This window comes from Manacus candei, unplaced genomic scaffold (assembly GCF_025592945.1).
Source record: "Manacus candei isolate 608988 ecotype Guabito, Panama unplaced genomic scaffold, ASM2559294v1 h1tg000088l, whole genome shotgun sequence".
Lineage (NCBI taxonomy): Eukaryota > Metazoa > Chordata > Aves > Passeriformes > Pipridae > Manacus > Manacus candei.
Genome location: NW_026138136.1, coordinates 7237955 through 7256071, shown reverse-complemented (window position 1 = coordinate 7256071; position 18117 = coordinate 7237955). Strand labels below are relative to the sequence as shown.

Genomic DNA, 18117 nt, shown 5'->3' with positions numbered 1-18117 from the left:
ACCTTCTCTGCTGACAAATTTTTCTCCCCTCGGCAGCTTTGTTTCCCCTGCCCTGTCCCCTTTGGGAAAGGAGCTAAGGGAGTCGGCTTCGGCCCACATCTCTTTGCTGGTACAGTGTACCCCCCTTGTTGACTGCTCACATGAGCTGGAGGCAAGAGGACAGACAGGTTCCTGATGTCAGACTCAGGGCTGCAGTGTAAGAGACTTCTTAGAGCTCCCTCTGTGTAGTCAGGCTGCAGGAGTCACTGCTGTTGCTGCCAAATGTCTAAGTGTTGCACAAGAGGCATGATATTTGGCAGCTCTCTCCGTTTAAACAGAAGGGGGGGGTCCTGTTGCAAGTAGACCCAAGTAAAGGCAAGCACATCATGATGGTACTGATTCATATCACAAGAAATTCTTAGGCTTGTCCTTGAAATGGACACTTCTTCAGGAGAAAATTATGGTATCTAGTCTGTGTGTTACCTCTAGGGACTGAAAAAAGTTATTCATTCATTACACATTTATGAGACTGGTTATTCATCTGCTAATGTGTCTAGGAGTAAAAATGCCTATTTACTTAGATGATGTCTTGAGGTATTAAAGCTCCTATAACAGTATATTTCAGTCACAGTGGACTTAATGGTCTTATAAGTTCTGCTAGTAGCAGAAATATCTGTTTTAACTCCTGCTTTCCTTTTGCATATCACGGAATTCATTGGGGATAGAACTGAATGGAGATTTTCACTGCTTGTAAAGGTAAAGGCACTCAAATGATCAAAAAACCCATGTTTGTTGCAGATTATTTGGTAACATTTCTAATGGACTACTCCACTGTTCCGCATTTATCCGCTTCAGACACTTCAGGAATAATTTAATCAAATAAACATAGTTTTTTCCTTCACTTGCTACATTATGTTAGAGTCATAGATCTAAAAGGAACACCAGAAGTCAGTTCCCTTGTCTTGTTGCAAGCTCATCTTTAATAGAAGTTTAAAAACTTTAGGGAACATTTCAGGCAGCAATAGAAAATCTGTCACCAGAGTTCTGGACACTCTGTTCAAGAGCTCCAGGATCTTTCTTTCAGAGACAGTTTTTTCTTGTTTCTAACCTGAATCTTCCTTGTTGTGACCTATGTTCATTATTTCCTGTCCAGCCTATTGTAAACATGAAGAACTCTTTTTTTTCAGTTTTATGCCCTCATCTGAGTCTTCCTGTATTAGGAGAAGCAGAAGGATCCTTTTGAATGTCGTTCTTCTGTTATGTATCTCCAGACAGAATTTGCCCTTCTTACAGCAGAGTGAAACTCATATAGTGACCCTCTATGAATCTTATACCCTTTTTTCCTCCATATTGTTGTGCAGTACTCCTATAACATCAGTAGTTTTCCATCCTGGTATTCCATAGACAGTCAGAGAGAGTGATTGATACAGAAAAAAATTTGTGAGGATCTTATAATGGGGTAATAAATGCAGTAGGAATCAAATCTCCTCAGCAGAATGGTTGGTGTCTGTCTGGTGGTGATAGGAGTCTCCATTGCAAGGGCACTTGCAGCAGCATTTTCAGCTGTATGGGGTGAGGCCCTTGAACCACTGCTCTGCCCATTCATAATCCAGTCACCACCCAGCACTTGTGTAATTGATCACTATTTATATATCTATAATATCTTAACTACATACAAAATTTCTCTTAAATAACTGTACATAAAAGACTGTCCTACATGATCACTTCTGCAGGAACAATTTGTATTAATTACTTACAAATATTTTACCTATGTAAAGCTCTGCTGCAGGAACCACCAAGAGCAGTCTTTGGGACACTCCACCCAGGGTGTTAACACAGCCATGTATACAAATTGGACTAGACACAGCATGACCTGGAAAGATGGAGTAATTTCCAGAAGTGTAAATTCTCACCAGGAGGCCTCCTATAATATCAGTCAAACACTGGACTGTGAATGATCATGCCATCATCTCGTTGCAGGCTGGTCCCTGGTCTCAAACCAGTGCCTTTGTCTCATCTATTCAGGTGACTGGTTGGGGAGTTCCTGGATTAAGTAAGGATTGAGTGAAGTGCACTGGGTGTGCATGAGCTTCAGCCTTGATACCCACTTACACCCCAACAATATGTATGAAACAAACTTGATTTTCCTACCCATAACTCATTTAGAACTCTCGCCACATCATACTTTTGCAGTTGAACTTTTCTACCTAAGAATAATGTATCTCACACTTTTTCCATACTGAGTAACACTTTTTTTTCCACATAATTTATCCAACTTATTGACATTGTTTTAGATTGCTATCTTATTTTTCAACATCTTTGCAGTCTTTCATAGTTTGTAATCTGTGAACTTGACAAGCACACTTTCTTTTGTTGTCTACATCACTAGTGAACATGTTGGGCAATACTGGATGCATGACCCCTGGATAACCCTGCTTATTCCATCTTTTGATTTTACAGTGCTTCATTGACCAATCTGATAAATTCAGTCATGTTTCTATCTATTGTATGAACATTTCATTCAGACCTAGTGTTCCTCATGTTACTTGTAAGAATATTATATGAGACAGTGTAAAAATCTAAGCAGCTCTTCTAAAAAACCTGTCATCATGTTGTAGAAGGAAATTAGTTTGATTTGACAATATCCTTGGCAAACCCAAACCGTCTTCTAATCATTGCTTAACCCACATCCATTGTCTTTACAGTTTTCTGAACTAATTAGTAGAAGTTCACAATTTTCTCATCTTTTAACAATCTTTTATTTTTTTCTCATTTTATTACCATAAATGTGTAAAGATACCACCAAATAAGTCCTGACCTGAACTTTAGGCATACACAGAGTAAAATGTTGGTCAGCAGCATTAGGTGTTTACTGCCTAAGTAAAAGATGAAAAAACAGGCAAGGGAGATACAAGGTGACAGTGAAACCTGTGTAAAGTTAATGGTCAGCACTGCTAATGGTCTAGTATTGCACTGGCTTCACCAGTAAAAGACGGAAATGTTGTTCTTCATTTCCACAGTGGACTGCAGCAAAGGACATCATCTTTGACTGCTTTCTTAAAGGAAAAGTCTGGAAATTGAGAAGGGAATATTCAGAAAGTACTTGTATAGATCACTTTGATCCAGGCAGACATTCTGTCACTGTGGAGACAGCAGCAGTCTTCAGGAATAATCTGCCACTGGCTTAGGAAGATGGATAAATGACCTCCTATGGTCTTTTCCATATCCTTTTCTGTATTCTGTATTTATAGGCATTATGGAAAATAAGAATTTTGAGATGGAATTTGTAGGATAATTGAGTAGTTTCAAGTCTTTGTGTGAAGCTCATCTTAAGTATGAAGCAGAGGGCTGGAAGAAGCAAGTGTGGCTGCATATTCAACAAGTAGTTAGATAAGAGGATTTCCATTCCTTTAAGCATTTCATTGTCTGCTCCATTCAAACTTTAGATGAATGTAGGTGCTTTTTCTCCAAATAAATTGTTGTAAGAGATCATTGTGACTAATAAAATGTGAAGTCTTTAAAATATTTTTCTTTGAAAAATTAAGATTTATTAGTTAGTGTGTTTTGTGGTTGAGGCGATGCCATCTGAAATTTTTTAAAAAATGCTTCTTTTTAAACTGATACCTATTACTTCATCATTTCTAACTCTGTGGGTGTATTACATAAATTAATTTCTTTCCATCTGAACAGAGGTATGAGTACAGTTTATTTTCCTTTGATGTGCCTTTGCAGAAGCTGTAATTCCCTCCCTTGCTCCCCCACGCAACTCCTTACACTTTCTCTGGGCAGAAAGGGAGAGTAGGAGGTTCTGTGGTGCAGTAGCATCTTCTCTTAACAGCTGAACCAAAAAGGGTCATCTGGATGCAAGCCTTGGTGCTCTTGAATTTGAATCTTTTCTCGAGCAAATAAACATTGTAACCAGAGTGAGAGTTTTGCATCCAGAAGGGTTCCCAGTTACAAAAAGTTTTCTTCTTATATTTATCTTGCATTTCTGATACTCAAGGAACTGAGGTAGACTTAAGAATATCACAGACTCAACACAGTATTACTTGACCTGTAATCACTCTTCAGGCTCTGGGCATCTCTCACTGGCACTGGCATCAGACTGGTAGGAGTGGAATGGATTGCACTTCCCCTCCCCTAGAAACTTTAGTTTCAAGCCCTCTTTGCCAGCTTGCTGCTGGTTTTCATTTTTTAATTTAATTTTTAACATAACAACCTTTGGTTTTAAAGCCACCTTCAACTGATGAGCAATGTCAAAGTTCCAGAGAGTAGAGCATTGCTGTGTTTCTCTTCCAAGAAAATATGGACCTCAGAAAATGTATACAACACAAGCCACAGAGTATGTAGTGCTGAGGATACAGGTTTTAATCCATGATCTGCCATAGTTTTTAACATACGTATTCAGCTTTGACTTGACCTTGGTGAGCAAGCCACATACCTTGAAGTACCTGGTAGAATCTAAGCTGTGCAGAAATAGCTCACTGGTTGTCTGAACCTTAATTACTTTTTTATTTAATAAATTTATTTTTTTAGGGTCTGGAAGCATGGAAACATCGATATGATTATATGACGAAAATAAAACATGGCTTAGGTATGGATTCAATACCTTAGAAATAAGGTACAGCAGAGAAAAGGTTAAATGTTTCAAATGTTCTGTGGAAAGAAGAGTGAATTCTGATTTTCTGGTCTAGTTTATTTTCCTGAAGGATTTACTGTGATAGCTGGAGATTTATTGACTGAATCTGCATCACTGAAAGAAGCAAATTAGTGCTTTGCTGTCAGATTCTGTAATAAAGTTCCATGCTGTGATTTGGTCTGTTTCAGCAAGAAAACATCTTTTTTTACTGTCTTGTCTTATTTGTTTTACTCCTGATGCACAGAAGTAGTCTTCCCACCCTGTTTACAGCAGTGCTTCAACATATTCATTGCTCAAGTGATAGAAAAAGATCAATGCTAAGGGATGTGTTTGCTTCATTTGTGCTGTAGACAAACTGCAAGTTTATATAAAAGACTTTATCTTGATTTCTGTTAAGTGGATTTGATCAATAGTTGAAATCTCTGAAAATGTCAGTTAGTGACTAGTGGTTGTGTGGGCAAGGGGTGGTCTGGTGGTCAAAACACATGCAGGTCCTGATTCTGCACTGAGCTAGGCTGGTGTGGCATCACGTCATTATGGGCTTCGGTGGGGAATCCTCAGAGGAAAAATGTGCTCCTCAGTGAAGTGGTAAGCCCAGCATTTGTATCTACTTTGACATAAATGGAGTTTTGTTGGTATCAAATCACTATATTAAGCAACTAAAGCAATCTTTGTGAATAATATTGAAAGGTACTGTGCTTTTATTTGCCAGCAGCGGTGCTTATTTCCAAATCTAGCTTGATATAGATGCCCTTCTGATAATTCCATCTTGATATTGTGAATCTAGCAAAACTAGACATATTAAACTCTTACTGTAATCAATATATATCTTGATCCAATTATCAGTGCCATTAATATTAATTTCTCTTTGTATTATTGTTGCCCGTAAACAAAGACACAAACCAACAGAGTGCCGGTTTATGGGTGCTTTATTCGGGGCCCCGGGAACCTGCGGGCTAACGCAACATTATGTTGACTTGCTCAGTTTCTCTAAGTGGACAGCTTGTAAAATGCTAGCAACCCCTCATGGTTATTTTCTCAATTTGTTTTCTAAAATATACAAACCACCAAAGCTTAGCAATGAGGGAGCACAGCACTGGATGCTTTTTGACTTGTGCTACATCACTAGCAGGTGAAAAAGCAGTGTAGCTCTGAGATTGGTCTTAAAGTTATTTCTCCCAATTGAGGATGTGACCTAGCGTGTTCAGGTATGTTTTGACCATACAGCTCAAAATCTCTTTTATTTAACTGCTCACTTTTTCCATTTTTGAGTCTCTCACTTTAGTGCATCACTTCATACTCTCTGCTCCACTGTAAATTTCTAATTAAGTATTGGAGGAGTAGCTGGTCAGTACCCAAAATAATTTATGTGTAAAACTATATGTGTGCAGTTGCACAAATAAATGAAATAAGCTTGCTCAACAGGGGACGTGTGAGTCAACAAAAAAACCCAAGGCACTGTGCTAAAACAAAACCTAAATATGCCTTGCCTATTGCATTCCAAAGCCAGTTTTTCCAGGTTCTCTGGATAGCTGAGAATAATTGAACTCACAGTGCCTGTCTGGTTTCTGTTTATCTTAAAAGACCAGAGAGAAATTACCTTTATTTTTGAAAGGTCAAGAACACCTTAAAATAGGCCAAGACATTGCACATGAAAAACTGCATCTATTTTCAGATGACTAACAATGTTATTTCATATCTGATTACTGAAAAACTGAAGCTCTTTGTTTATATTCATGCTCCATAGAAATGACTTCTTCAGTGTAGTTAAAATTAGATGTTTTCATCTCTTTCAAATGGTATCTTTCTGTTTGTTCCCTAGTTTCCTACTCAATGATGTCAGCCACATAAAAATTTTTAGGAGATATTTGCAATTTGTACTCTTTTAAGGGATGACCTTCCATGTGAGCATGAACTCATGTAAATAAAAAGGATGGTAAATACTTTAACAAAACTTATAATTTTATTCAAATGAATATATTTTAATAATTTTTGCAATATTTGCTCAAATATAGTACAGTGTTCTACATGCAGATGCATATACAGGTACATGATCATTATCCCTGACCTTCGGATTTCTCTTTTTATATTGCCATTAAACACCAATTTGTTACTAAAGCATACTTTGCAATTAAAAATTTATTGCCTAAAAAGAAAAGGTAACTTCCTGCCTAGCTCTTAATTAATCTTTATTTAAGACACTTAAATATTTATAGTGACTTACTTACTTCTCTTTTCATTATAAATACTATATTGATTCAAATAACCTTCATGTTTCTGAAGAATTTTCACTTTTACTGCAATGGGTACTCATAAAAAAAATCAACATCTCAATCCATAGACTGTGATGTTATTTCAGCTTTAGGTACAAAGACGTGAGGTTTAATGGTGGTGGATTGGTGCAGAAAGGGTCAGATTTCCTTTAGGCCTCATTGTCTCTCACTGAAAAGTGGAACGAAGTGCAGGTAAATTATTGCTCTTCCTGCTAGACATAAACAAGGTGCCACTGACTTCAGTTCATGTAAACTGCACAGATAAGGGAACAAAGAATTATTGGATCTATGGGCTTAACCTTCTGCCTGCATCAGCATATGTTATGCCAGAGTGGCACACTGCTCTCCTGAAGGACAGCAGCAGTAAGTGGCAGCAGGTTTATGCCAAACCACAGCACGGTGTTTATGCAAGCCCCAGTCCAGTCTCTGCACAGACGGTCGGGTTATGCTTCAACCCCTGACCAACCAATTGCCTGTACTGCAAACCACTTGACTCAAATCCCAAGACAGTTTTTTAGAGCTTCTCAAATCTGCTGAACCCCTGCTTATCGCGCAGATTTTCCCAGGGGTGCCTCAACTGAGGCCTTTTCAGTATGCAACCTTTCAATTCCCCCAACTATTCAGTGTTTTTGGTAATGATGTAACTGATAGCATAGACTGTGCTTCCTTTTTACAGACAAACTTACTCTGGAGCTGGATGGGAGGAGCTGGTCAGCAGTAATTACACAGTATACTGTTTCTGACCTTCTTTCCTTCTGTAGAGCCATTTTTCACTCTATCACCTTTTCTTTTTTTGTCGTTGTTTTTGTTTTTGTAGTTTGTTTGGGGTTTTTATTTGGGTTTTTTTGTTGTTGTTTTCTCTTTAGAGGAGAAAGGAAAGCATAATTTCTAAGAGGAATCCCATTTTTGTTGACTAAAACCAAACAAACAGCTTTGCTTTTGAAATGGTGGATAGAGGTGGGAAGGGAGTAGTTTAGGCTCATAGTCAAGGACTTACATACCAAGTGGAACTCTGCATCACATATTCTGAAGGAGGTCACAGTGATCAAAGAGGACCCACTGAATTTTGCATAATAAAGTCTTAATCTGTAAGCAATGGAAAAGATGGTGGTTTTTGTTTAGCAAAAGGAAGGGTAAGGTGGATTTGTGCATGCAAGTTAAATTACAGAAACATCACTGTGCTTCGGCATGGTCAAATTGCCTTCAACAATAGGATCACCACAGTGTTCTGGGAAACATAGCAGGTAAAATTGCTAAGCAGTTATGAGAAAACTGAAATCCAAGTTGCAGCACAAGCAAATGACCTGCTGCTATAAACTGTACCCTTACAGATTTGCTTACTGATTGCAACATGATATTTATTGTGCGTATAAGCTGTAGCTTGCTCAAAATTATTTGTTTCCATCTATATCTTGCTGGAAAGTGATGGGAGATCACTCTTTGAGTGAGGTAGATTTCTGCCAATCATTCTCATATGTAGAATGAAGAAATTGAATAAGAATTATTTTTGTAGTTTTCAGCTGAGTTATTTAACTAGAACCATAGCTGAAAGGGTGGGATTTTTCACCCTGCTTAACTGGAAATACTTAATGTAGCCAGAGATTGATATTGATGCTTGAATGGATGAAATATCATTTAAAGTAATGCAGTGCTGAGTAAGGATAGCATAACAGTATAACTGGTGATGTGGAATATGCATCAGGGATGTCAGCTGACCATATTAAGTGAAATCTCACTCATCTCAATCATGTGAATGATTTCAAGCATGTCCCTGAATAAGATTCTTTTCTAATGTAAGACCATTGATTTAATGTATAAATGAAATAGGACTGTGCTCACAGATTCTTTTAATAAGATATGCATCCATTTATTCTAGTCCTAGAATAAAAATAGTGGATTAAATTGATACTATGTTAACAGGGTTTTTCTTCCTAGTATACTTCTATTTCTTGTACAATGTGTTCTCTGTGCAAGCTGTTATGTTTGTGTTATGATTAACCTGTTTCTTTTTGCTGGAGAGTGGTACTTTAATGGGTGTCATTTCTGTGATGCTAGAAACAACTTCCAGCAATTCACAGTGAGACTTTTCTTCTCAGTTGCCTTCTGATAGCATCACCATTTCATTAGCCTTAGCTAATTCCAGAGGTAGAGCAGTTTACCATATAATGCAACACCATGAAGGTTGAGTAAGCCTCACCTATGTGACATGGGACATCTGCCCTTACCTCTTAGACATGTATGATCTATGTAAAACTGCCTGTATTGAGAGTTCTTGCATAGCACCTACAAAAGCTGACATAAATTTTATTTCTAGTTCTACCCCTTTTATTGCAAGACCTGAGGCAGGTGACTCAGCCTCCTTGTACTTGTCTAATACTGCACCTCAAATAGTAAAGGATTTTGATACCTACTGTGGAGAAGAATGATAATTCTGGAAGTGTTTAATATTCCTACTGAGCAATGTGCCACAGTAAGCATACTAGTATTTTCTAGGTTGAGATGGTGTATGAACCAAATACAGTCTCTCAGAGATGCCCTGTTCTTAACCATTGCTGATCAGTGTCTATTGCATAGAGAAGAGGTTATCTCCTACAGAGTGTGTCTCTGAAACAACCCTTGTTCTTTGCTATCTGCACATTTTTCCCTAGCTGCCAGTCCAAGCTGGTCAAACAAGGATACCGTGCTGAGCACCACACTCCTTTTTGTCCATCCTCCCGAAAGCAATGCTTACTCAACTGTGTAACGTTCCTCACATGTATCTTTGCATTGTGCATGTTCTTACGAAACTAAGCTGAGGCAATTAGAAAAGTTTAAGCATGAGTATCATTTCCTGACACATCAGGATAATCTTCAATAAAATACCTCGTCCCTCCTGGACGAGGGAGCACAGTGTCTGCTGCCTAGGATTACCTATGTGCTTACTGATTGGAGTATTGCTCAAAATACAAGGACAGAACATCACAAACAGGCAGGAGATTTCTCTAGCACAGCAACCATGAAAAATCTCAGTGCATTATGGACAGTTGGGACCAACTGAACAGTCAGTATCGAATTAAGGAGACAGCTGGGGGGACTTGAAATCTTTTCCTCTCTTGTCATAGATACTGTGATATTGCCTGTCTCTCTAAATGAAATAACAATAGGGAAGCCCCAGGGCAGATTGTCTGCTTCCCCTCTCTTGGGGAGTCTGCCTTTTTTCCTCTCAGAATATTAGAGGTGGCTGATCCATTTTAATGCAATGTCAAAGGCCTTTGGGACTTAAAAAATGTTGTGTGTGTGGTATCAGAAGGGCAAAGAAAAAGCATTGACCCTACTAGACATGATATTTTCAGGTGGCATGTAGGTTTTAAGGAAAATCAGGAAAAAGGAATGCACTTGGGTTGACCAAGCTTAAAGCAAATGAAATCATTCCAGGTGGTTGTCCAACCTTACAGCAAATATAATTATTCTAATTGATTGCCCCCATAGTTCTTTTACTCAGAACTCCTTGAGGAATATGGGAACCTTTCCATTGTAGATTGCATGAAGGTCACAATAAACTTATTTTCTTATAAACTGATTCACTACTACTGTAACATTTGACAAAAATGTTTGTTAGATCCAAACAGCTATTTGGTTTGATGATATTTCAATTCATTTCATGAAGAATGGAGAAACACAAGCAAGCATGAGGAGGCACTTTGCCTTGCTGAATGTTTTGTACTCATATACAAACAACAAATCCAGATCCAAACTAGTATGGTAGCTATTTGCTTTTTGTTATTCCTTCATTTCTTAACCACCTGTGTCTTGTTGAAAGTTGTTCTCATCTGTTCAGTAAGTAGAAACATTACTGTTGCTATGAGGTGGCCATTCATGAACAATATAATTTTTCCTGCACCATAAGGCACATAAGGCTGAAGTAGAAACAATTATTAACAATGCATAGCCAATAGCAAACAGCTGACAAACCACCCACACGCTAAAAGTACTTTGTCCAAATAATTCAATGCATAATTAATGAATGTGTCTGAAGATAACTGCCCATTAACAATTTCCAAGTGGAAAATAGGGATGGATAATGCATTTGCATTTGCAGGGTTGCATCCTGATGCTCCCAGAGAACAAAATCATTCTTTGTCTATATAAGGATTGCTCAGAGCAGTTCAGTTTAAGTTAACTGAAGGTATGGAACTGTTGTATATAATTGAGGTGCAACAAACCAGTATGGACACTTCCACTGAAAGCAAAGTAGCATAAATGTGTTGCCTGTTCCAAGGATCTGGTGGGTTGACCTTGGCCAGTGGCTAGGCACCCACCCAACTGCTCTCTCGATCCCTCTCCTCAGAAGGATGAAAAAAGCTCATGAGTCAAAATAAAGAAAAGTAGATCATTTGCCAGTTACTGTCACAGGCAAAACAAACTCAACTTGGGGAAAAGTAGTTTAATTTTCTGTCAATTAAAATAGATTCAAGCAGCAAGAAACAAGAAGACAACATTAAAACAACACTTCCCCCCATCCTTTCCCAGGCTCAACCTCAGTCTTTCACACCTAAGTCCTCTGCCCTCTATAGCAGTAGTAGTAAGGGTTGATAAGAGTTATGGTCATTACAAAGCAGTTTTGCTCTACTTCTGCTTCCCTCTTGCTCTTCTCTTCTGCTTTTTTAACATCCCACAATAAAAAAAAAACAACAAACCAAAACCAAACAAACCAGTTTTTTACTGGGGAATCTGTCAGCTAGTCAGGGACTTGAATACCTTGCCTTAGACCAACACAACTCTGCTAGCTGAAATATCAGCGTAAATGCAATGATGTCCTGGGGCTCACAGCATTTTGCTTCTGTGCCACTGGAAGATGTTCTTCTGAGTGTGCAGTTAACCTGAGCAGCAACCCTTATAGAGTGGCCAGGCATTGGAGTAAGTACATGCCTGCATAAGAGTGTCTTTTGGCTTGGACAAAATAACGATTTCATGTTAATAGAGGTAAACTGTTGAAGAAACTTTTGCAGACACACTTACTTGTACATAAAACTCATTTGTTTCCCATCAATTGTGAATGGTTACCATTTCTCAGTATAGAGTACAAATTTCAAGAGTAGTCACTATTCCAATGTGGGTAGTCAGAAGTAGCTTTCTTCTGCAATATCTCTTCAGTCTAGTTTCCCTTTTTTGGTCAAGGCTCTTAGGAATCACTCCAGCTAGTGTGCAAGAAAATTTTTGAGGGCAGAAAATTCTGAGTTTTTGGTATTTTCTGGTACCCCTCTGCAACTTCACATTCTAGGGTAATTAGAATAAATGAAGGGTTTTATTTCTGGAGACCTTACAAGACCATCCACAGTTTTAGAAATAAAAAAAAAAAAAAAAAAGATAGTTATAATAATACTCCATACAGACTTGCTATAATCTTTTAGTGTATTGGTATCTTGCATAAATGAGTAACTAAAAATGTCTATATTAGGTCAAACAATTCGTCTACCTAAGCCAGTATGCCACATACAACAGTGGCCAAAATACCAAGTCAGTTTAGGCTAGCATGACACATTCAGCTTTCAGGACATTTAACATTTTAGGACAAACATTTTTCACCCTGAACAGACATTGAGTAACCATTATGAAAGTACCAGAAGAAAATCCTCCTCAGGCCCAAATCCTGGTTCACTTTCCAGCAACTTGGGATACAGAAGCTATGCCCCATCCCTCCTCTCACATGCTGGTTTTCAATGAAAAATAACATGGGGAGGTAGTAGGAGGGAATAGTGATAGCAACCAAGGTAAGTGATCTGGGCAACCAAGACTCTGGGCACACATGCCTCACAACTGAGTTGCCACCTGCACAAGCAGAGATCTAGTCAGCCAAGGTCAATCAGAGCATTTCCTTCACAGTGTTCTAAAAGCAATTCCTGAACATGGCCTTTTATCTGACAGGAAGCATCGGCCCTCCCATAGTGGAACTGGCAAGCCCTTTTCTTGTAGCATGACAGTTAGCAGGGCAAAGTCTTTAATGAATCTGCATCAGATGAACAAACGATGGATACAGAGTTAAGCAACCTTGCTTATTCAGTAACATAATGGTATTTTATCACCACAATAAGTGAAAAGTGACTGTGCCTATGTATTTGTCTGGAAAAATCTGTCTCTATTCCTCCCATCATGAGACAGATGAAACAGTTAAGATGAAGATCATTAATTACAAAAGAAAGACTGTACACTTCTTTTCTGAGGGGAGAAAAGTCAGTGTCATTACTTATTTCCATAAAATGACAGTTTTGTGTATCAATCCCTTTAGTCTTCAGTAGCAGTTGGATCCTCAGAAAACCCTAGCCTAAACCTGCATACCTGAGTAGGCTGAACAATTTGAACTTAAAATGGTATGTTAGCCCCTCTGTAGAGGGCTGGATGTTTACACAAATCTTAAATCACATATTTGCACTAACACTCTCTAACATCTGCATGTAGAAAGAAATTACTAAGAACTCAATAATAAGGACACTGCAATAGTTGTATTTAAATCAGACCAAACGACAACCTCTCATGGTATCATCCTAGAGCAGTCCATAATGCTTCTTAACCTGATGATTTATACTGTGTACCTTTGTGTAAAATACAGATTAGTACTGGTCAATGTTTCTTTTACTACCACAGTGAATTGTTTTTTGAAGCCTATACATGTACATGGTATCCACCACATCCTGTGGCCATGAGTTCCACCCTTTAATTATGATCTTTGTGGAAAGCATCCTTTCTTGGGTTTCATATTTTAAATTTACTAACTGCTCATTTTATTGTGACTGCTTCCTGTGGTATGAAATACAGTGAATAACATTCTTTATTCCCTTCCTTAGCTCTGTTCATGATTTTCCTGAGGCTCTGTCACAGTTCTTTCCCTCATTTGTCCCTCTTCCATATGAAAATCCTAAAGCCTTTCTTTTTCCTTTCCTAGTACAGAAGCCATTACATACCTTTGATCATCCTGTCACCCTTTTCTTTATCCTTCTATTGCTATCCTGTCATTTTTGAGATGACTGGAACCATATTCAATATTTAAAATGTTAGGTGGGCAATGGATTTTTATGGCAGCGTTATCATGTTCCTTCTGCTGTTTTCTATTCTATTCCTAATATTTCCTAATATACCATTTTAATTTTTGACAGTTGATGAGGATTTGGGTGACATTTTCGTAAGGCTATTTCCAAGTTCTCTTTCCCAACTACCAGTTAATTTCACTGTGTGTTTACAAACTTCCCACTGTACAAATATGGGACCTTAGTTATTTAGCCTTGAAAATACAGCTAAATTACAAGAGTTGTTAGGCTGTAAACAGGAGATTGCTGAGAGAATTTAATAGTTGCTCAGTTCTACTAGCAATTTTTATTTTTCTAGGTTTTATTATACCAGAAGTTTCTCACAAGTATGTGAGGCAGTGTGAATGTTTGCCATGGATCTCGTCTTTTTAGTCGGTTGTTGATTATTTTAACAGAATATGAATTCTAACAAGAAATTCATTCAGGAAAGAATTCATTCAATGAGATTTAGAGGGAGTGTTGCTAATTTTGCCACTATAAGGCGTATCCTGATCAAAACCAATGGAATCCAAACAAATGCATAACCCTTTGCAGTACTAAGGTGATAGATATTTCATCCCATAGCCTGCAATATCAGGTAGAGATGCATAGCACTTCAATCTTTTTCATAGATGAAATGTAAGATCAGTATCACAATTGCTAAAATGGAGTTCTGGAGCTTAATGTAATCTGGAATTAAATAAATCACTTCAAGACTGTTAAAACAACTGTGAAAGAACTTTAAGTAATTGTTTCTAAAATCAGTGTTGGCAGAATAAATATATTACTGCAAGTTGATCAGTTTCATCTTTAAACACTTACTATGTTATATTTCAAAAATTCCTTAACAGACCAAAGAGACCTCAGTATCATATCACAAGCAGAGCTCTTTTTCAAATTAGGTTTTCAGCACTCTCCTTTCATCGAGTATGAGTCATTTGACTTGATCCTTGTTAATGTAAGCTCTTGTTTTCAAATTTGTGACTGCATTACAGAAGCTAGAGGTCTATGAATTTTTCCTGCTACTGTAGTTTTCTCTGAGAAACAGTTCTGTTCCTTACTAATTCTTTTATTCCTGTGTGTTATAGACAGAGTTTTATTTGTATGGATTTGTTTTCCATTCCAGTCTCAGTCCTGGGTATCTTGGAAAGATCGGCGATGGAAACATTATTTTATAGCTGTGGTGGACTGACCTTGGCCAGCAGCCAGGCACCCACCCATCACTTCCAGCACACCCAGCACTTCACCCATCTCACTTCCTCTTCTCAGCAGAACATGGGGAGAAAATATGATAGAAAATCTTATGGATTGAAATAAAGACAAGGAAATAACTCACTGATTAACATCTTGAGTTGATGCCAATTTTGCCCCCAAAAAGGCGCAGAAAACTGTTCAGAGACAATTTTTAGTCTTTAAGCAGCGAGGTATGTTTATTGAGCAACATTGGAGAGCAGCCAGCTCGCACTGGACAAAACTGCTCTGCCTCTGCAGTGAATTTACAGGTTTTTATACCATTTTTACAGGTGATTGCAACATGTTTACATAAATATTCATATAATTGCAACTTCTGATTATAATATTCATAATAGGTGGAGTCTAGGCGGAGTCAGGGGCGTGGTCTTCAATTTTGGGAGAATTCAGGAGGGTCGTTCCTGTTTCTTCATCCTTTGGTGGTTGTTTTTACTCCACTTCCTCGGCTGAACTTTTCAACTTTCTTGATTTTGTCAGGCTTAATGGTGTATTTTGCAAGATTCTTGGACTCAAGTCCTATTTTGCCCCCTTATCTTACTCAGGTTGGGGGTGTGTGTGCATTCTTTCAGTGTGCAGTACCATCTAACCTCTAAGTACTGGCAGTGCATCCTAGCTAAGTTTTGGCAAGGCTCTTTGTGCTCTCATTTATACTCATATTTTTATATCCTGCTTATATTCCTATATTCTGCTTATATTCCTATATTCTGCTTAGATTTTAGCTCTCTACTTGTTTTCTAGGTCTTGTCTGGCTTCAGAGTAAGAAAATCCAGACTCAATTTGGGGGAAATTAATTTAATTTTTGCCAATTAAAAATAAATTAGGAAAGTGAGAAACAAAGACAACACTAAAACCACTTTTCCTCTAACCCTTCTTTTTCCCAGGCTCAACTCCACTCTTTAATTTCCAGCTCCTCTACCTCCTCCCTCCACAGTCTGCACAGATCGAAGCACTGGTCAGCTCCCAGTCTTTCATTTTGCTTCAGAGAGCTGAGATGATTCCTTGACTCAAACTGCCCTGTCTTTTAAGGACAACTGGAAATTACAAAGCTAGACTTTAATGCAGAATAGCATTGTGAGTCCAAAGAGACTTCTGCATCTACTAGATTACGAATCAGGAGGCCAAATAGATGAACTAGTCCAAAAGATAGACAAGGAACACTAGTCAATTGTTTGAAAGACATTTAGGGACATGATTTTATCTGCTTGCTTTGGAAAGTCATTTACTCCCCTATATTGGTTTATTAAAACAGAACGGAGCAAGAAGACTTCTTTCATTTTCAATTTTCTCTCTCAGCTAGAAGAGCTTGGGAATGTAGGTATGCAAGAGGATAAATTAAATAATTACTCTTCTCATTGTTCTGATTCCCTGTGCGCTGCAGGAAGTTTGATCTGAGCAGTTCAACTTCTGGAAGCTCATAAACTCACTACAGATTCAGTGGTGAAATCAAAACATATTCTATGAATTAATAACCTCATAATATGGAAAAATAATCTATTTTGGACAGGTTTTTTTTAGCATTTGATACGTGATGAAATTACTAAATCCTTGATTCTTCTTCTTTTCAGAACATATTCAACACTCTTAGATATCTTGAGACCTCAGAGTGACTACAAAAACTGACCAACGACGGCATTTTTTAAAATATCACTGGTCTCCTGACAAGTAAGTTTTTCATTCTCAGTTTTGTTTTCTCCCTGGTATTTCTGACTTGTATTTTATCCTTGAATTTATTATACAGACTACCATATTCATTTTCTGGGCCAAGTAAATACGACTGCAAATTGCACAGTATGGAACTGCCCTTAAACTTTCCCAGTTAGAATGAAACTTATCAATATTACAGATATAATTCAGATAAAGCACTGACTCATCTAATTATTCCAACTTGTAATGTCAGTGGGACTATAGTCATATTTCTGGATGTTTTGGGGATTTGCCTGCTAAAAACCTCTTTTCTGCAGGAAAAAATAAACTTATTTAACAATTTGGAAGTCCTTACTGGACTTAGGGAAAGGAAGCTGGAAGAATTTGGAAACTGCTGCAAATAACAGTGTCTGAGGATAGCCTCTACAGTTAGAGGAAAGAGTATTAGAAGGACTGGTAGGATAGGAAAAAGTGGAGAGGGAAAAAACCTTGCATTGGAAGCGGAGGAAAGAGGATCCTTACTAAGAGGAACAGAAAGCTCCTTTCCATTCAGGACCTGCTGAAGGAGAGCTTCAGAACTTACTAAAATTTAGGTTTTCCTGTTCATAAAGTTTAACTTTGATAAGAAACTACACTTTAAAACACAAAACTATTTCTAAACAATGGAGTCCACTCATCCTAACTTCTTAAGTGAGGGATCTTATACATCCAGAGACTGCTCCTCCAAAATAGCAATGAAGATTCTCATATCACTACTAAACTGCATCTTTTTTTGCAGTTTCATACAGCTACATTAAATATTATGTTATTTGCTTCTTGTTGGAATATATTCCACTTCTATGAAGCTAACAGATTTTATGAAATGCATTGCCTGGCTACAGGTTGATTCAGCTTTGACAATCCTATTTGATTACCCTTTGGATGATAGGTATTGAAATTTTAGGACATTGTCTTTTTTTGCCACTGCATATTTCTGAGATAAAGAAGAAGATAATACATTGAATGTAATTCATACAGTATATCACAATTAAGCAGGTCTATCTAGTAGTAGTCTCCAAAACAAAAGACTTCTGATGTATTATTTGTTATAAAAGAAGAAAAAAGAGATGTAAAAAATACGCACTATTTAATAACTGTTCACAGAAATAAAAATATTGAACACATGAAATTTCACATTCTATGGAAGGAATTGTAAAATTTTTCTCAATTTCTGTTATTTTTACCAGTGCAAAAACAGCTTCCTTCTTTCCTATTGCTTGCTTGGTTGCTTTTCAGGGTTTTTTTGCTATAA

The 18117-nt window shown here is 37.7% G+C and overlaps 1 protein-coding gene across 21 annotated transcripts in view; it reads left to right on the top strand.

The window, feature by feature from the left end:
• LOC127482446 (poly(rC)-binding protein 3-like) overlaps positions 1–18117 on the top strand; it is a 493280-nt gene that overhangs the window by 300902 nt on the left and 174261 nt on the right. For all 21 annotated transcript variants that reach the window (XM_051812791.1, XM_051812785.1, XM_051812792.1 and 18 more), the window contains one exon: positions 16748–16844. The gene's annotated coding sequence lies outside the window, so the exon portion shown is untranslated. The remainder of the gene's footprint in view (positions 1–16747; positions 16845–18117) is intronic.